Raw genomic sequence first — 21,955 nt, 5'->3', positions numbered from 1 at the left:
CAGTCTGGGTTTGAATTACAGTACATCTTTAATTATAAGTCTTTCTTCCTAGTTTTTTAAAAATGTTTTATTAATCCTGTTCCTCAAAATATCTTCTTTTTACAACCACTGGAGGAATAAAATGTGACCATTTGTTTTCTTCTGTACTTAGTAGATGGTGTTCTCTTCACACTATGGGTCAACATGACCTTAACTTTAGTTTTATTATATGATATCTACAATAGCTTCTTATCAGTGCTTCCTATTCTTTTGTGTTTATACAATTTTTAGTAATCGCTGTAGATCAGTAGACCTTAACCCTTCATAGAAGAAAATCAAAATATGAATCCTTAATAATTATTTGCTTACGTTTCTTTGAATTGAAATTATTGTTTTACCAAATCACTTTTGGGTGTAAAAGGAGGAAGAGAAGTAGAAAGTGAAGGAATTAATTAGTTACCAGTAGCATTAGTATCAATTCACAGGTCACCTCAACTTCAAATAACAAGGATGTGAATATATCGCAACATTGCTAAGGAAACCAGCTAGATTGTATTAAGATGAAGCTACAATAACAGAAGATATTTATAAAGGCAACTAATAAGCTTTGAAGCTATTTTTAATATGAATGCATCTTACTTCAGTAATTTTCAAAGTGTAGCCCTTAGACCCTAGAATCTATTAGACATATAAATTCTGTGATCCCACTCATACCTACTGAACCAGAGTCTCTGAGGAAGGGGTCCAACCATCCCTGTTAGCACCTCTTCAGGAATTTGAAGTTTGGGGACCAATGCTCAGCTCACTGATTCCCAAACTGGTTCTCTAGTAGGACACAGGTCCTACCCAAGGAGAGAATCTTTTAGGGATAGAATCCAGATATTTACATTTTTATAGGCTCTTTGGATGACCCAAATGAACAACCAAGCTAGGGTACAGAAGAATATGTTTTAACCTTGGTTACACATTGTAATCAACTGAAAAGATTGAAAAATACACTGATGTCAGGGGACACTCACCCCCAGACATCATTGAATCAGAACCTCAGGGGATTCCCAGGATCTTGGGCTTGGTATCTTTTAAGATCTTGTTTGTGTCCTGTACGTTTGGGGTAGAGAATTACTAATTGGGCTAAAGTCTTTTGAATGGACTAAATGATCTCTCCACATTTGTTTTCTCCTAATTACTTTTTTAAGGTTATGATAAAAATACAATTTATGTATACAATTTTCCACTTAGCACATTTTAAATTCAGCTCTTTTTTGGTGTTTCCCCACCCTCCCCACCCCCCCACCCCCCATCCTTGTGTCATTTTTATAGTTCCTTATTAGGATAGATTACCTGAATATGAGCCTGTTGTTAACAAAGGAGAAACTGATCCATATAGCAGTGGGACCAGACAAGCACAAGACAAGTACAGGAAGAATTTTGCAATCACAGGATAATTGACCTGATAGAGACCATTCTTACTACAGAAGCCATGTCTACATTTTGAGGAGAGTAGGAACTTGGCTAGGATTTCTTATGAGTCTTTGACTCCATGGTGTAAAAGTGAATAAGGTACAATTAAATATAATATATTGTATCTTATTTTAAGTTCATGAGTCTGTTAGGTCCAGGCAAAACAGACTGACATTGGTATTTACTTTGTGTCTTCTAATAAACCAGTCAACACAAAGACCACCTTAAAAATAACACACAATTTTGATCTATCTCCTTTGCCAATCAGATTTCAACCAATAGCTCACCAAAGGAAGTTTTCAGATTTCTTTGTTGAGATTAAATTTCTAAGTTTGATGTACAATTGCTCATTTAGGTCATCCATGATTGTTAGCTCTTCTTAACTGCTTAACTGCTTTCTTGAATGGCTCTAGGCATCTGCATTCATTCTCCATTCACATTTGCTGCTACTCCTAGCTTCTATCACTCACACCAGTATTAATCCCATCATCTCTTAACAATTTACTTCCTCCAATATTTTCTATATCTGATGCCTCCTAAATTCACAACAGCAACAGACAATCGTATTAAGCACTGATCCACTGTGTCACCATGCTGACAAGTCTCCAAATTTCCTGCAAGTGAAGTGAAAGCACCTGTGCATTTTAAAATTATTCCCTAAATGTATTCTACCCTTCTCGCCATTTTTTTAAATTGGTACTCAAGGCAAACTACCAGTTCTAGTCAACTGATCATCAAAATTCAATTGTCATATAACATAGCAGCTCATCCTGTCCCCTCTACCACTCCTGCAATATCTTCATCTACCCCAATTGGTCCATACTAAAGAGTTCAGATAAAAATCTCAAATCTTTCAGTGCAACATTGGTCCCTCTTTAATGTTCTCTGCTGCTAAAATTCTCTATTCTTTTGCTCTCTGGCCTTTTCCTCTTCTACCCTCCACTGGTGTACTTGAAATCCTTATCACAGAAGTCAGCCCTTAATTGTCTTTTTCTATGAATAAACGTACTCATAGTAGCTCAGTTCCACAGAATTCCTTCTCCAATTTCAAATGTGTTCACTTATTTCCCATTAAACAACTTCCATGATGAAAGGGAAACACATTTTCCTCCAGAGCTAATTTTGTAGTAAGCTATCTGCTATGGGTTTTACAAGGAATATTTAGATTATTTAATTTAATCTCACAATTCTAGGATGTAAATATTTTTATTACCTGAATTAAACAGATAAAAAAAGACAGACAGAGAGGTTTAATAAAGCCAGGCTTATCCAAACTAACTAGCTATTGGAATTGAGGTCCCCACTCACTATAAAGCCCATGATTTTTCCCTGTCACTAATTCTTCCCAAACACTCTTTAAATCTTTATGACTAAGTTTAATTTTTAAACATTAAAATAAAATACTCTTTTTTTAATGAGGGTTTCTTGATCTCAATTTTTTTCTTAGGCAAACACCCACAATAATAACAAAAACATGAATTTTATTAAATAGAATAATTAATTTGGTACTAAATAGAAATAGCTAATATTGATGATCACCATTATGTAATGAGTGGAGAAATCAGAACCTCAGAAGCTGACCTGGAACTGGCTAAATGATATATTTGGAAGGATATGGGCAGAGTAAAAGTGCATAGTGGGAGCTTTCTGAGGTTAATTACAGCACAACTGTTTAGGAACAAGGCAAGGAGAACAAAGAGGTCTGTTATATGGCATGTGTTGAAGGGCTAGAACCAACACATTGGAGATGTTGTTCAAGAACAGTTCTTTTTTTTAAGAATACATTGCCCTTTCAAACTCTCTAAATGTCAAGGTCAACTTTTATTCAGATTTTGTTTTCATTCTTTGTTAATTTGGCAATTATTTCTTGAATACCTTTATAAGCTTCTCAATGGACAGTCTGTAGGAATTCTACTATAAATATTCAGATTAATCAGCACACTTCATTGAGAACCTGTGTGTGATTTTGGGGGGAGAGAGCATTGCACTACGTGACTCAGAAAGTGCAAAAGTATGTGTGTGCAGGTGTGTGTGTTTGTGTGCATGTACATCATTTCTTAGATGCCTCTCATTAGAAATAACACACACTTCATTCCTGCTTACATTTTGTTGTCCAAGGAAAGTTTCATGGGCACATCTAACTTCAGAGAGACATTTGTCTGGAAGGAGAGAAGAGCTACAAATGTTAGTTAAAAAAATACTAATTTCTATATTAACAATATACATTATATTTCAGTTCAATAGATAGTTACTTAGCCTTTTCTTAAAAAATTTTTTTCTAAGAGCAAAGGGGACTCATGCTATGAAGAAATAGTTTGGTACGGAAGATAAAATCTATAAAAAGAAAACGTTATATTAACGCAGATGGACAAAGAATATTTGAACTTAGAAGAGAGAAAGGGAACTCTGATCTGGTGAAATTAGGGAGGATTTAAGGCATTTATAATAGTCTTTGGAAAATGGATAGAATTTTGGAGAAATACAAAGGTTAAAGTTCTCCCAAATGAAGAAAGAAAAGGCATGAAGGTGTAACAGAACATTTTGCTCATGACATAGCAACTAATGGCAGGTCACTTAAGACATTTCCCCTCTCTCCACAGGCAAAGCAAGTCTCCCCCAATGGCATTGTGAAGGGGTAGCTGTTCTAGGGGCTGGTAAGGCAGCAAGCTTTAAGAGGTCCCTGCCCTGTGACTACCTGCTCTGCATGGCTCTTGCTTTCACACTGCTTCTATTAACATATTTTTACAGTTACCATAAATTGTAATTTAGTGCATTATTTTGTGTTTTCTTAAAAGGTGCCACAGGAAAATGTTTGCTGCCAGTGAGATGAATCTCCAGTCTCCACAAGCAGCTACATATGTCTACCTCCCCAAAAATACTCGCTTTTGGGTTTGGAGGCTGCTGAGAAATGGACTTTTATTGATTCCTCACTAAGTAACCCAGGATGCTAAGAGAAAGGTATTGGACCTCCAACCCACTCTGAATGTCACTGGAATACAAAAGCTTTTGCCCTAATGCTAAAAAGGATGATGAAGTTGTTTTATAGGAATAAGTGGTTTTGGACCCAAAGGCTGGACTTATAGCCAAGACATAGACATGTACTTTCCAAGTAGTTACTCAACAGCTACAGAATTCCTTCTAAGTCAGGCTTCAGACCCATGGAGGCTGAGAGAAATGGCCACTTGCTTGACGGTGAAGTGTAAAGCTCAACTGGTCACTCTTCCTTCCATCTCTGCAGGCTCACACAACCTTCAAACCACAGTCTTTCCCTATGTGCCTGTCCCCTCCCTCCTGGGCATATTCAATGAGAAAACACAGGTTCTCATTACACCTAGACTCTTAGCAATGCCTTCTGAGAGAACTGAAACCCTGAATGCTTGTTCAGAATCTTTCTCTGAAATTTTCCTCATTTATCATTCCTAGTCAAGATTTTGTACTATTACTACATGTGTATGATCTATCACAACTTATAGCATTATTCCTTATGTTTTTAAACCTTATCTAAATGGTGTTCTATACCATGTATCATTAGGATTTGTGCTTTTGTTCCCTCAGAGGTGTGTTTCTGAGACTTATCCATCTTCTTCATGTTGATTTTGCTGTTTTAGCAGAAAATATATTGAAATGCTTTGCAATTCTGATTTACAAGCTCATTTTTACTAGGTAGAAGTATTGTTGTTCTGTTTTTCTCTTTTTCTCCATTGACCCATCCACTGAATAAATATTGAGAATCTGTCAGTAGTGGGCATAAAACAGATTTAAAAATATTAAATCTCTGATCTCATAAGGTTCATTTTCTGATAATATAATAGTTAATAAGTAATATAGAGAAACTAAGAGAATGAAAACATCTATGACGTAATATTGTATTTTATTTTTATTTATTTATTTAAAATTTTTATTTTATTCATATGTGCATACAATGTTTGGATCACTTCTCCCCCCTACCCCCACCTCCTCCCTTACCCTCCCGCCCCCTCCCTCTCCCCCCCACCCCCTCATTACCCAGCAGAAACTATTTTGCGCTTATTTCTAATTTTGTTGTAGAGAGAGTATAAGCAATAATAGGAAGGGCCAAGGGTTTTTGCTAGTTGAGATAAGGATAGCTATACAGGGAGTTGACTCGCATTGATTTCCTGTTTATGTGTGTTACCTTCTAAGTTAATTCTTCTTGAACTAACCTTTTCTCTAGTTCCTGGTGCCCTTCTCCTATTGGCCGCACTTGCTTTAAAGTATCTGCTTTAGTTTCTCTGTGTTGAGGGCAAGAAATGCTATCTAGTTTTTTTTTTTTTTTTTTTTTTTTTTTTTTTTTTTTTTTTCATTTTTCTTTTATTATTCATATGTGCATACAAGGCTTGGTTCATTTCTCCCCCCTGCCCCCACCCCCTCCCTTACCACCCACTCCACCCCCTCCCGCTCCCCCACTCAATACCCAGCAGAAACTATTTTGCCCTTATCTCTAATTTTGTTGTAGAGAGTATAAGCAATAATAGGAAGGAACAAGGGGTTTTGCTGGTTGAGATAAGGATAGCTATACAGGGCATTGACTCACATTGATTTCCTGTGTGTGGGTGTTACCTTCTAGGTTAATTCTTTTTGATCTAACCTTTTCTCTAGTTCCTGGTCCCCTTTTCCTATTGGCCTCAGTTGCTTTAAGGTATCTGCTTTAGTTTCTCTGCGTTAAGGGCAACAAATGCTATCTAGTTTTTTAGGTGTCTTACCTATCCTCATACCTCCTTAGGTGCTCTTGCTTTATCATGTGATCAAAGTTCAATCCCCTTGTTGTGTTTGCCCTTGATCTAATGTCCGCATATGAGGGAGAACATACTTTTTTGGTCTTTTGGGACAGGCTAACCTCACTCAGAATGATGTTCTCCAATTCCATCCATTTACCAGTGAATGATAACATTTTGCTCTTCTTCGAGGCTGCATAAAATTCCATCGTGTATAAATATCACATTTTCTTGATCCATTCGTCAGTAGTGGGGCATTTTGGCTGTTTCCATAACTTGGCTATTGTGAATAGTGCTGCAATAAACATGGGTGTGCGGGTGCCTCTGGAGTAGCCTGTGTCACAGTCTTTTGGGTATATCCCCAAGAGTGGTATTGCTGGATCATATGGTAGATCAATGTTTAGCTTTTTAAGTAGCCTCCAAATTTTTTTCCAGAGTGGTTGTACTAGTTTACATTCCCACTAACAGTGTAAGAGGGTTCCTTTTTCCCTGCATCCTCGCCAACACCTGTTGTTGGTGGTGTTGCTGATAATGGCTATTCTAACAGGGGTGAGTGGAAACTTAGTGTGGTTTTAATTTGCATTTCCTTTATTGCTAGAGATGAAGAGCATTTTTTCATGTGTTTTTTGGCCATTTGAATTTCTTCTTTTGAGAAAGTTCTGTTTAGTTTACTTGCCCATTTGTTTATTGGTTCATTAATTTTGGGAGAATTTAAATTTTTAAATTCCCTATGTATTCTGGTTATCAGTCCTTTGTCTGATGTGTAGCTGGCAAATATTTTCTCCCCCTCTGAGGGTGGTCTCTTCAGTTTAGAGACCATTTCTTTTGTTGAGCAGAAGCTTTTTAGTTTTATGAAGTCCCATTTATCTATGCTATCTCTTAGTTGCTGTGCTGCTGGGGTTCCATTGAGAAAGTTCTTGCTTATACCTATTAATTCCAGAGTATTTCCTACTCTTTTCTCTACCAACTTTAGAGTTTAGGGTCTGATATTAAGATCCTTGATCCATTTTGAGTTAATATTGGTATAGGGTGATATACATGGATCTAGTTTCAGTTTTTTGCAGACTGCTAACCAGTTTTCCCAGCAGTTTTTGTTGAAGAGGCTGTTTTTTCTCCATCGTATCTTTTTAGCACTTTTGTCAAAGACAAGTTGGCTATAGTTGTATGGCTTCATATCTGGATCCTCTATTCTGTTCCACTGGTCTTCATGTCTGTTTTTGTGCCAGTACCATGATGTTTTTATTGTTATTGCTTTGTAATATAGTTTGAAGTCAGGTATTGTGATACCTCCTGCATTGTTCTTTTGACTGAGTATTGCCTTGGGTATTTGTGGCCTCTTGTGTTTCCATATAAATTTAATGGTAGATTTTTCAATCTCTTTAATGAATGTCATTGGAATTTTGATAGGAGTTGCATTAAACATGTAAATTACTTTTGGGAATATAGACATTTTTACTATATTGATTCTACCAGTCCATGTGCATATAGAAAGTGTGCACTCCACTTTCTATAGTCTTCCTCATTCTCTTTCTTCAGAAGTTTATAGTTTTCCTTGTAGAGGTTGTTCACATCATTTGTTACGGTTACACCTAGGTATTTGATTTTTTTTGAGGATATTGTAAATGGAATTGTTTTCATATATTCTTTCTCAGTTTGTTCATTATTAGTGTATAGAAATGCTAATGATTTTTCTATGTTGATTTTATATCCTGCTACTTTGTTATAGCTATTGATGGTGTCTAGGAGCTTCTGAGTAGAGTTTTTTGGCTCTTTAAGGTATAGGATCATGTCATCTGCAAATAGGGATATTTTGACAGTTTCTTTACTATTTGTATTTGTTTTATTCTTTCTTTTTGCCTAATTTCTCTGGCTAGGAATTCCAGTACAATGATGAATAGGAGTGGAGAGTGTGGGCATCCTTGTCTAGTTCCTGATTTTAGAGGGAATGGTTTCAGTTTTTCTCTGTTAAATATAATGCTAGCTATAGGTTTGTCATATATAGCTTTTATAATGTTGAGGTACTTTCCTTCTATTCCTAGTTTTCTAGGAGCTTTTATCATGAAATGGTGTTGGATCTTATCAATGGCTTTTTCTGTATCTATTGAGATGATCAAGTGCTTTTTGTCTTTGCTTCTGTTAATGTGGTTTATTATGTTTATTGATTTTCATATGCTGAACCACCCTTGCATTCCTGGGATGAAGCCTACTTGGTCGTGGTGAATGATCTTTTGATGTGCTGTTGAATTTGGTTTGCTGTTATTTTATTTTGGATTTTTGCATCAATGTTCATTAAGGATATTGGCCTATAGTTCTCCTTTTTTGGAGGTGTCTTTGCCTGGTAAAATGTGTTTGGCAGTTTTCCTTCCCTTTCTATTTCATGGAACAGTTTAAGGAGGGTTGGTATCAGTTCTTCTTTAAAGGTCTGATAGAATTCAGCAGAGAATCCATCAGATCCTGGACTTTTCTTTTTGGGGAGACTCTTGATTGCTGCTTCAATTTCATTTTGTGTTATAGGTCTACTCAGGTGATTAATATCCTCTTGGTTCAGTTTTGGATGATCATATGTATCTAGAAATCAGTCCAAATTTTTTTTATTTTCAAATTTATTTGAATATAGGTTCTCAAAGTAGTCTCTGATGATTTCCTGGACTTCCATGGTGTTTGTTGTTATCTCCCCTTTTGCATTCCTGATTCTACTAATTTGAGTTTTTTCTCTCCTCATTTTAGTCAGGTTTGCCAACGGTCTGTCAATCTTGTTTATTTTTTCAAAGAACCAACTTTTTGTTTCATTGATTCTTTGTATGGTTTTTTTGGTTCTATTTCATTGATTTCAGCTGTTATTTTTATTATTTCTCTCCTATTTGTTTTGGGATTTGCTTGTTCTCATTTTTCTAGGAGTTTGAGATATATCATTAGGTCATTGACTTGGGATATTTCAGTCTTTTTAATATATGCACCCATGACTATTAACTTTCATCTCAGGACTGCCTTTGCTGTGTCCCATAGGTTCTGGTAGGTTGGGTTTTCATTGAGGCTCGCTTTGTGCCCTAGGATATGATCTATTTTGGAGAAGATTCCAGGGGCTGCTAAGAATGTATATTGTGTAGAAGTTGGATGAAATGTTCTGTAGAAATCAACTAGGTCCATTTGATCTATTGTATATTTTAGAACTAGGATTTCTTTATTGATTTTTTATTTGGATGACCTATCTATTGATGATAATGGGGTGTTAAAGTCTCCCACGACCACTGTGTTGGAGTTAATATATGCTTTTAGGTCCTTCAGAGTATGTTTGATGAAATTGGGTGCATTGACATTGGGTGCATATAGGTTGATAATTGTTATTTCCTTTTGGTCTATTTCCCCTTTTATTAGTATGGAATGTCCTTCTTTATCTCATTTGATCAATGTAGGTTTGAAGTCTACTTTGTCAGAGATAAGTATTGCTACTCCTGCCTGTTTTCGGGGGCCGTTGGCTTAGTAAATCTTCTTCCAGCCTTTCATCCTAAAAATATGTTTATTTCTGTCAGTGAGATGGGTCTCCTGTAAGCAACAAATTGTTGGATCTTCCTTTTTAATTCAGTTCATCAAATGGTGCCTTTTAATGGGGGAATTAAGTCCATTAACATTAAGTGTTAGTACTGAGAGGTATGTGGTGATTCCTGTCATTTAGTTGTCTTAGTTGTTTGAAGGCTTGATTGTGTAACTAAATTGAAGTTACTCTCTTCTTTCTTGCTTTTTCTTTTCCTGTAGTTTGGTGCTGCCTGCCCTTTCATGGTTATGTTGGGTTTCACTTTCTGTGGGCAGAATCCCTTGAAGAATCTTTCGTAGTGGTGGCTTTGTGGTCACATATTGTTTTAGTTTCTGCTTGTCATGGAAGACTTTTATTGCTCCATCTATTTTGAATGATAGTTTTGCTGGGTAGAGTATCCTAGGGTTGAAGTTATTTTCATTCAGTGCCTGGAAGATCTCACCCCAAGCTCTTCTTGCTTTCAATGTTTCTGTTGAGAAGTCTGCTGTGATTGTTATATGTTATATGTTATATGTTATTTGTTTTTGTCTCTTACAGCCTTCAATATTCTTTCTCAGGTCTCTGTATTTGTTGTTTTAATGATAATATGCCATGAGGTAGATCTATTTTGGTCTAGTCTGTTTGGTGTTCTGGAGACCTCTTGCATCTGTATGGGAATAGATTTCTCTAGATTTGGGAAATTTTCTGTTATTATTTTGTTGAATATATTATGCATTCCCTTTGCTTGCACCTCTTCTCCTTCTTCAATGCCCATGATTCTCAGGTTTGGTCTTTTGATGGAGTCAGTGAGTTCTGGCATTTTCTTTTCACAAGTCTTGAGATGTTTAATAGTTCTTCAATTTTTCCTTTAATTACCATTTCATCATCGAGTTCTGAGATTCTGTCTTCTGTTTGTTCTATTCTGCTTGATTGGCCTTTTATTTTGTTTTGCAATTCTGTTTCATTCTTTTTTCTGAGTTTTTCCATATCCTGAGTTGCTTCCTCTTTAATGTTGTTTATTTTTGTCCTGAGTTCATTTATCTCTTTATTAATTGTGTTCTTTGTTTCACTTTTGTGTTTATACAGTGCTTCTATGGTTTCTTTTATTTCTTCTTGTGCTTTTTCAAATTGTCTATTTTTGTTGTCTTGGAATTTCTTGAGTGTCTCCTGTACATTTTGGTTGACCATATCCAGTATCATCTCTATAAAATTCTCATTGAGTACCTGTAGTATTTCTTCTTTTAGATTATTCTTGTGGGCTTCATTGGGTTCTTTGGTGTAGTTTATCTTCATTTTTTTGGAGTCTGGATCTGAGCATCTGTTTTCTTCATTTCTCTCTGGTTCCTGTACTAATTTTTTGCTGTGGGGAAACTCGTTTCCCTGTTTTTTCTGTCTTCCTGTCATTGCCCTTGGTGTTGTTATTGTTCCTGTCCTGTGTGCAATTAAATATTTTCTAGCTTGTAATAATAACAATGGTGATATTTAGAATAGAAGGGTGAGAGGAGAGGTAAAGCAAAGAAGTTAAAAAGGAAAAAACAAATAAACAAACAAAAAACCAAAACAAACAAACAAAGTTTCAAAGATATAAACGGGGAGAGATAGTATACTAATGGACAGTAAGGTGAACAGGCATTAGAGAGACAGAGAGAGGATTGAGAAAAAAAATTTAAAAATCTCCAAGTTCAAGTGCAATAAAGTTTCAGTCTTAATAATTTTGATATTAGTCCCTCAGCCTCCAATCCTGGAGATGGTGTCTCAGAACTAGTTCTGTTGTTGTCTCATCAAAGGGGAAAAAACCAACAAAACAAAACAACAACAAAAAAATCACCACAAAGTGTCCCAAGTTCAAATGCAATACAGTTTCAGCACACAGGTGTAGTTCGGTTGTTGTCTCATCAAAGGTAGGGAGAAAAAAACGAGTATGGAGACTGTTCTGTGAATGGTATCTGTGGCTGTGGCTCACTTGCCCGCTGCTGTCAGCCTGCTGTTGCTGGAGGCTTTATTTATGCAGATCTCAGGAATGAGCTTAACACTCACCTGGCCCCTCAGACTTTTTTACTTAGAGTTCTCATGGGCGTGACTGCCACTGCCACAAGCTTTCCCCTTTCCAAGCACACTGGGGGAGGTGACACTGTGCCAGCTTTCTCAGGCTGGCATGTTTGTTTACAGCTCATGTGGGAAGTGGGTCTTCCCCCTTCTCCTGTGAAGTTTTCCTCCCACTGCCTCTTTTACAAGCTTTCCCACTCCTGGTTGCTGGGTGTGTGCCGCCACTCTTGCCTTCTCCAGCCGGCTAGTTTATTTACAATTCTGTGCGGGGTTTCCCCTCCCCACCTCTTGGCACTCAGGGCACCCTGCCCTCTTTGCTACATGTCTTTTTTGTTGTTATTGCTTATTACTCAGTTTTTTTTTCTTTTTTCTCTGAGTGGGGGTCAGTCTGTCCCGGGGGCTATGCTGATCTGGCCCAGGGTTGTCTGTGGGAGTATCGCATACCGCTAAGCTCACCTTGTGGTCTGTGTCTTCCCAAGCCATCTGGGCGCGGCCCGGGAGCCCTCCTGGTTTCTCCATTTAATGTGAAGTGGAGATGCTATGCGCAGGCTGGAGGTATGGAGGAGTCAAAGTTTTGCCTCTTCTGGATGGTTTTTCCTGTAAGGTGTATCTCCAGCATCTCTTGAAGATTTTACTTTAGGAAGCACGCTTTCTGCTTCCTCCCTCTAGCTGCCATCTTGGAATCTCTCATCAATATTGTATTTTAGATTGAACATTTTTCTTTCTCTCTCTGAGCTTCTTTTCAATTACAAATGTGTGCAGATTATTCACACTCTAGCCAGGGAACAACTAGAACCACCGTCGTAGCCTAAGGACCCCTCCAACCTCCCTGTGTCTACCTATCCTACCTGGATGAATCCACATGGAATATAAGAATCTGGATTTTCAGTGACTACAACAAAATGATGGAAAGTGCTACAGAGAAAATAAGCAAATGAAGAAAAGGCATACCTATTTCAGTGCTTACAGTTTTAATAGGATGATCAGAAAAGGCCTCACTGAAAGACAATGTTTGAAAAGGCTAAAAGGGGTAAGAGTGGAAGCCCTGTGGCCCCTTACAGAAAGAACATTCTAGTCAAAGAGGAAAGTAAATTCAACAGAAGCATTCATGTTTATGTTTAAGGAACAGCAGAGGGTAGGGGGGCTGAGGTAGAGTGAGCAAGGGGAGGGTTGACCAAGAGAGGTCAAAGAGACAGCAGATTGTGTGGAACATTATAAAGACTCTGACTTTTACTCTGGAGAGATGGAAAGCTTTAAAGACATTTTGAACCATGAGACATTTTAGTAACATGAAAAAACTGACCAAGTCTCACTCAGGCTGTCATTTAAGGTCAGAAAATAGGAGGGCTGCACAGGGACCACCATGAGATTACAGTATTTCAGGGAAAAGAGAATGGCATTTTGAGCCAGAGTGATAATTATAGAAGTAATGAGAGGTGGTCAGTATGGAAGACTTTGAAAGGAGCAAGACTTGAGAGTGAATGAGGAACTGATCTGGTAACATTCAAGTTAGTGATACCAAATAGGCAACTACTCATATTCCAGAGAGAGGACCAAGCTGGAATGCAAATTTAGGAATCAATAGGCTATGGATAGTATTTAAAAACATAAGAGTGGATTGTGTCACCAATGTGTAAATATACCTGGAAGAGAGGTTATAAGACTGAGCTTTGGGCCAGTCCATCCAACAACTGACCATAAGTCTAGAACCAGATTTTACATAGTGGACTGTTTTTCCTGTTCTATAGTAAGATGGTGGTTTAGGTCTTAGTCACATGACTAGTCATATGTCTATGTATAATTCTAGATTAAATGCTTGATATAAGTCATAGTCCCAAACAACAATAGTAATACTTTTTATAAATTTTTTATTAGGTTATACTCATTATATGGTGGGAGGGTGGGATTTATAGTGACAATTCTGATTAAATTTATTTTGTACATTATTTACACTGCCCCATCATCTCTCCCCCTCAACCTCATCCCCATCCCACTTAAAAGCAATTGCAAGAGGTTTCTTAGTTCTCTTTCATATAGATATATGAAGTTCATTTACCATATACCATCACCTTAATCTCCTTCTTGCACCCTCCCCTTCCCACTAATACCCCCCCACACACTGTACCTATTTTACAGTACTGATTTTCATTATTAATATTTAAGTTGATGTTCAAAGAGGTGTCTCAATGTATGTCCACTGTGGGTATACTTTACTTTGGTCCATTCAACCCCTTCTATTACTCTCCCTTACCCCTTTACTTCCCAACCCATCATTTCTCAACAGTTTTCAATACACATCCTTATATCCTCTACCTTCACATCCTATGTTATGTGATATTACTATTGCACTATCATTCTTTTTTCCTTTCCCTCTTTCCCTGAGTTCCATAGAGTAGTTGCACTGTTACAAACATGTTCTACACCTGAATTTGTATATGATCATGTTTGTTTTTGTGTATATGTTTATCTTTGGATCTATCTTCCATGTATGAGAGAAAACACATTTTTCAAGCCCATCCCTTGCTCCTAACTTAGGTGGGCCTGGCCTGTCTCCTAAAACCCAAGACTACTTCATATGAGTATTCTTAGCCTTCCAGAACTACCTACTCATGACTTTTTAGCTTCACTAATCACTTTGCATTGTCTTCCATTTATATAAATGGAAATGTTTATTTATCTTGTTTGTGAGCCTGGGTGAAAAGTTTTATGTTTTATCTATGTATGTGCTTGAATCAGAAAAGTTATGTTAGAGAAAAAACTTACTACTCCTTCTCAACCTTTTGACTTTTACAGTTGATTTCCCTCTTCTTATTAAGTGCTCCTCTAACATTGGTTTCTATTACACTACACTTTCCAGATTTTGCCCTATGTATATTTATATTTCTCCAGTCTTTTGCAAATTTATTCTTTTCTCCCAGTACTGTAAATATAAGAATTTCTTATGCATTAGTCCTTAAACCTTCCTCTTTATAATCAATACTCTCTCCCTAATCAATTTCATTAGTAATTCTGATTTAAAAATATCACTTATTTGTTTATGCCTTCCATATATATATTTACCTGCTTAACCTTTATTCTAGGCTGCAGATTTGATAAATTCAACTGCATATGCACTTGGTTCCTCAAAACATCCAAACCTTGATTTCCCAGAATGAAATTTTTTATTTCTCCCTCCAATACGGTTCACCTCAAGTGTTTATGATTTTAGCATCCACCCAATAGTGTAAGCCAGGTACAAGCATGTCATCTTTGAAATTTCCTTCTCTTTTGTTACCATATTTACTTCATTATTAAATCTTGTTAATGCAACTTCCAAAAATCTGCCATTTGGTGAAATAACTAGGTAAAGCAAAAGCCAAAGTTCTATGAAACAAAGAGTGCAACCCCTTAAAAATTGCTCTGTAAATGAATATCATGAGATCTTGGATGGAGCAAGATAGAGATATTATACATAAATCCCTTATTTTTCAATTAGAATGATAAACCTTTACAACAAATCTCAGTGAAACTTTGCTCTATTTACTGTTATTACAGGGAAAAACTAAAGCACAGAGGATGTGGTGTCTCACTCAAATTTGTACTGTTAGTAATGACACACAGGATTAGTATCCATGTCTAATTCAGCCCTGCATCTAATTCACAATGCCATGTTGACAGCCATTTATAACTGTGTTATGATATGTATGAGGCTAGTGCCACACAAATAATCTTTTTACATCTGTTATTTCCGTAAAAAGTAAGGCAAAAGTGCTTTTGTAGAAATGTTCAGGTCTGCATTGGTAGTGTGGATTTAGCTTTTGACTTAACATAAGCCTGGTTTTATTTATGAACCACTTATCTTAAAATCAATAAGGAAATTAATAAATAGCTGGGTATTCAGGTTAAAATAATGTAATTACTTGTGGTTAACTGTATTTGTATATGTGTGTAAGTGCTAAGATTTTGGAAGCAAAGTACTGAGAAATCAATGGCTTCTTGCCATCTCTGTCTCACCCCTAGTCAGACTCTAGTGTTGCTTTCACATCTATTCTGCAATAGACTTTAAAGACTTGAGATTATCATCTTTTATTTGTCAAGTAGATAATTCTGTTGATGTTTCTGCAACCAAGTATCTACCAACCTGATTCACATAAATAAAATATGATAATAAAATTATGTTTTTAAGTCTGTAAAGAATCTAAGAGTAGAATGGACAAAACTTTTTTTTTTTTTTTTTGGTGGGACTAGGGTTTGAACTCAGAGATAAGCACTTTCAAAGCAGATGCTCTGCCACTTGGGCCACATTTGTAGTTCATTTTTTCTGTGTTTATTTTGGAGATGGGGTCTTGCAAACCATTTGCCCAGCTGGCCTTGAACCATGGTTCACTAGATCTCAGCTACCCAAATAGCTAGGATTACAAGAGTGAGCCATTGGCACCTGATGACCAACAAACTAAGAGAAAAATTTTTAAGACAGTTGATAGCAAAATTATTGTCTTACAGAATAGAGTTGTATTTCTGAGTCAAGGTTCAAATTCTACTCTCTTTATTTGAATTGTATCCTATTATTTCATCAGTTCAAGTAAATCCTTGCAATTACATTGACATTAATAGTACTACCAGAGTGAGATTCTTTCTTAGTATTAAATGCAGAGAATGAAATCTTGAACAAATATTATTTATCATAGAAATGGAACCAAGCAACTTCTCTAATAAAAGTAGTGAAATCAAACTCTTTCATCTAATATGAAATTGTCTAAGAATATCTGCTTAATCCAACTTCTGTATTTTGGCAAAAGAAGAAGCAAATACTAATGCTGTTTATGTGGCCAATTATCTACTTTTGGTTGCATGTGTGTAAATCACATGGTGTGCACAGTCTGGGTTAAAAGTACAGACTTTAATCTCTCCTTTATAGGAAGATCTGGCCTAAATCCTCTCCTAGTCACTTCTTTATGACTTTGAACAAATTATTTAAAACTTGTAGGTCTCTGTCAACTCATCTACAACACTGCAGTAGTTATTCTTACTTAAGAAAGTTATTGTTGGATCATATAGATCATACATTGAAATGCCTAAACACAGTAGCAGGAGGAAAAGATCAAATCATACTTATAAATGAATGAATGAATGAGTCAGATGAATCTTGTGATTTTGCATTTATAAATGGCATAGAAAGGAACCTGAAATGTAATGTATGAATTTTCTATAATGATGAATTTACATTCTGTTAATGATAATAGTAAGTGATAGCAGCTATCTGTTGATCTCTGTATAAGTTTCTTCTGACTGATGTAACAAGCGATTACAAGGCCAATGACCTAAAATGATAGAAATCAATTCTCCTACAGTTCTTGTGTTTATAAGTCTCAAGTCAAAGTTTTTCTAGGGCCACACTTGCTCTGGAGTCTCTAGCAAAGAATCCCTTCTTTGCTTCTTCAGGTTCTGGTAGCTGCTGGCATTCCTTGACTTGTGACTGCATCATTACAGTATCTGCCTCCATGGTCTCATTGAATCTTTTCTCTGTCAAATATCCCTTTGCCTCTATTTTAAAAGGGTCCTTATCATCGGATTTAGGATCTTCATCTAAAAAGCCTTAATTTAATTATATCTACAAAAACTCTTTCTCAAAATAAGGTAATATTCACACATCCCAGAAATTGGGAGTGGACATATCCTTTTGAGAACCACGAGTCTATCTCCGATAGTCTTCAAATTCAGATACAGTGCTTGGCATCAAGAAACAGAAAATGGGTGAGATCCAAGATGGCAGTGAGGGTAGGGAATCAGAATTCCTGAGCTCCATGATTCCAGAAAACACCTAGAGATGTGGGAGTTACACTTGGGTAATTCTGATTGCTTCTAGCCAAAATAATAACTGCCAACACATTAAGTACACATAAAATTCAAGGACCAACCTTTAAAACAGCCTTTAATTGCACCTCACAGCCAGAAAAATCCCAGCACTGCACAGCCAACAAGGCATGTTTGCCCTGGGAAAAAAAGCCCCTTGGCCGTTGCTCCCTTTTATTTTCTTTCAATAAGCAGAAGATAGAGCATCAACCAAATTGAACTCTGCAACATCTTGGACCCCTAGTCAGTGGAAAGCCTCCCTTTGCCTCACCACACTCAACCCAGTTCCAGAAAGTATCTGCCTTGAGAAAAGTGGCATGACATTTATCCCTGCCCCGCCAGCTGGTTTCAAAGCTGCCTGCATAAACCTGTAGACCCAATAGCTGAGCAACACATACCACACATGACTCCTCCACCCACTCCCAGGAACGTACTCTAGCCCAGCCCCTGGGCAGATTGAAGCTCCCACAACAAAACTGAAAAGCATAAACAGCAAATTATAATATAACACCAACAGTGGGAGTGGGGTGAAGTGCTGAGTCTACTCAGGGAACTGGGTGGGGCAAAGAGCCAAACTCTCAGAAAACAAAATAACAAAGGCTGAGAGTGGAGGTGGAGCAACAAGCCAACCTCCCAAAGCAGGCTGTGGTGAATCTGTGGTGGATCGCTGAGCTAGTACCAGGGGACTGAGGGCTGTACTCCAAACTAAATTGCTCCACCTTGCTGGGGTAGGAGCTAACCAGCCAGAGTTGCAGCTATAGGGCAACACAGCTGCCACCTGATGAAAACAACAAAAGATCTGACAGCCTTGCAGGAACTTGCAGTGAGTTACCTCATGCACCAATTTCAACCTGCCCTGTGTACAGAAGGAACCAAATTCTGCTCACAAGCTAATCACAGTGAGGCCTCTTCAGGATTCCCACTTGCAATGGATGGCCCATAAGACCAAGGAAAGCAGAAAGAAAGAAAAAAAAACCCTCCAGCCTTCTCCACCCAAGGCTGTTGGACAAGAGGGGCAGTACCCTTCCTACTAATACCAAGATTGGAAGCCAAAGAAATAATCCCAGAACTTTTACTGTGCAGACTGAACTTTTTGTGGTTGCTGTACCTGTTTTTTTTCTTATTCTGTACTATTAACTTTACCATCACCATTTTCTTATCCATATTCTTATCCCTTTCACTTTTCTTCCTTTTCTTGTGCTGCAATCCATTGTTCTCCCTCCCAACTACACTTTCTGCCCCTTCTCATCCACTCTTTCCCTGTCTTCACCTTCCCCTCCTATCTATCCCCAATCTGTCACCACACTACTTCTCCCTCCTACACACTTACCACCCGCTGACTAGCCTGCTGTACCAACCATACACACCACCATCCCCTGCAATGCCTGACACAAGCACCCTTCACTACAACAGTGAAAATAAACCCAAATACATACAAGGGCCACAAAACCCAGCAGCCCTCATACCTTTCCCTCACCACCACCCCTTTCTGCCACTTTTATGAGTTATCCAAGTTTCTATCTCTAGCAAAACAACCATTACCCTCTCCCAACTCCCACTGTTTATGGATATTATCATCAAGGGGTCTTACATATAATAGGTAAACAAGTGGTCTGGCATTGAACCTGTGAATTTGATATTGCTAATTTACACCTCCAGCCCAGTGACAGAAATACCACATCAACCTAGCCAACAACAAAGTCAGTCAACAACACAAAAATTAAATCAAGGGAAAGAAAACAGGCAATTAAAACCACTAATTAGCCAATCAAGAACATAGTTGCACAGCACAACTCGAGAGATAGGGAGATGAAGGGAAACTACACTCTTAGAAAAAAAAAGAAAAAACAATTCAATGGAGGCTTTAGTGGGAAATACAGAAAACAGATACTCAATTCCTGATGCCAACAAAACAATGATATATGTCACTAATGAGCCCCTGATGGCCACAACAAATCCCTCAAACAGGAAATCATGGAAGAGGTTACTGAGGAACTCATGGAGAAGATATTCAACATGATTAACCAGAAAGTACAAGATACACTCAAGAAATTTCAAGACACCACAAATAAAGAACTTGAGAAGACACAGAAACAGCTAAACAAAATCAGAGAGAACTTCAACAAACACCACATTGAAACAAAGTACACTATAAAAAGAGAGAGAGATAAATTAAAGAAGACAACAGAACAAATAAAAGAAGAGTTGAGCAAAGATGTGGAAAACCTCAGAAAAAAGAATCAAACAAAAATCCTTGAAATAAAAAGGCCCTTTAATCAAACAAAAAACACAGTGGAAGGTCACTCCAGCAGACCAGAACAGGTGGAAGACAAAAATCTCAGAGCTTGAAGATAAAATAAAAATTAAAGAAAAAACAGAAGAATCTCTTAGTTAAACAACTCAAGAGTTGTGAAAAGAAAATGCAAGAACTCAGTGACTCCATCAAAAGACCAAACCTGAGAATCATGGGCATCGAAGAAGGAGAAGAGGTACAAGCAAAGGTACACACAATATATTTAATAATAACAGAAAATTTCCCAAACCTCAAGAAAGATTTTCTCATTAAGGTACAAAAACTTCCAAGACCCCAAACAGACCTGACCAAAATAGAGCCTCTCCATGGCAATAAGGCAAGAAGAAGAAATAAACAGCATACAAATAGGTAAAGAAGTAGTCAATCTATCCCTATTAGCAGATGACATGTTATACGTTGAAGACCCAAAAAACTCACCCAAAAACTCCTAAATACCGTAAATAGCTTCAACAAAGTAGCAGGAGACAAAATCAACTTACAAAAATCAGTAGCCTTTCTATACACCAACAATGAACAGATTGAGAAAGAATATAGGAAAACAATTGTAGTTACAATAGCCTAAAAAACTCAAATACCTAGGAATAATGTTAACAAAGAATGTGAATGACCTCCACAAGGAGAACTACAAACTATTGAAGAAAGAGATCAAAGAAAACTACAGAAGATGGAAAGATCTCCCATGCTCATGGATTGGTAGAGTCAACATAGTAAAAATGGTAATAGTACCAAAAGCAATCTACATGTTCAATGCATTTCCCATCAAAATCCCAAGGACGTTCATCACAGAGATTGAAAAGTCTATCCTAAAGTTCATTTGGAAACACAAAAGACTGCAAATAGCCAAGGCAATACTGAACAAAAAAAGCAATGCTGGAGGTATCACAATACCTGACTTCAAACTATACTGAAGTCATAGCAATAAAAACAGCAAGGTACTGGCACAAAAATAGATATGAAGACCAGTGGAATGGAACAGAGGACCCAGACATAAATCCAAACAGCTGTGCCCAACTTATTTTTGACAAAGTTGCCAAAAACATATGATGGAGAAAAGACAGCCTCTTCAACAAATGTTGCTGGGAAAAGTGGTTATCTGCCTGTAGAAAACTGAAACTAGATCCATGCCAATTATTATGTACTAGTATCAACTCAAAGTGGACTAAGGACCTTAATATCAGACCTGAAACCTTGAAGTTAGTACAGGAAAGAGCAGGGAATACACTGGAAGCAATAGGTATAGGTGAGGACATCTTCCTTAGAACTCCAGCAGCTCAGCAACTAAGAGAAAAGATTGACGAATGGGACTACGTGAAATTAAAAAACTTCTGCACAACAAAAGAAATGGTCTCTAAATGGAAGAGACCACTCACAGAATGGGAGAAAATATTTGCTAGCTATACATCAGACAAGGGACTGATAACCAGAATATACAGGTAGCTCAAATAATTAAACTCCTCAAAATCAACAAACCAATAAAGAAGTGGGAAACTGAACTAAACAGAACTTTCTCGAAGGAAGAGGTCCAAATGGCCAAAAAAACATAAGAAAAAATGTCCACCATCCCTGGCCATAAAGGAAATGCAAATCAAAACCACACTGAGATTCCACCTCACTCCTGTTAGAATAGCTGTCATCAAGAACACCACCAAAAACAAATGTTGGCAGGGATGTGGGGAAAAAGGAACCCTCACACACTGCTGGTGGGAATGCAAGCTAGTACAACCACTCTGGAAAACAATATGGAAGCTTCTTAAAAAACTAAATAGATCTGCCATATGATCCAGCAATAACACTGCTAGGGATAGACCCAAAGGAAAGCAACTCAGGTTATTACAAAAGCACCTGCACTAGTCACAATAACCAAGCACAGAAACAACCAAGATACCCTACTTTTGATGAATGGATTAAGAAAATATGGTATTTATACACAATGGAATTTTATTCAGCCACAAAGAAGAATGAAATTTTGTCATTTGCAGGTAAATGGATGGAACTGGAGAACAACATCTTAAGCCAAGTTAGCCAGGCTCAGAAGGCCAAAAATCACACATTCTCCCTCATATGCATATTTTAGACCTG

The sequence above is a fragment of the Castor canadensis genome, chromosome 5, assembly GCF_047511655.1.
Source record: "Castor canadensis chromosome 5, mCasCan1.hap1v2, whole genome shotgun sequence".
Taxonomy (NCBI): Eukaryota; Metazoa; Chordata; class Mammalia; order Rodentia; family Castoridae; genus Castor; species Castor canadensis.
Note: the sequence above shows the minus strand (reverse complement) of the source record.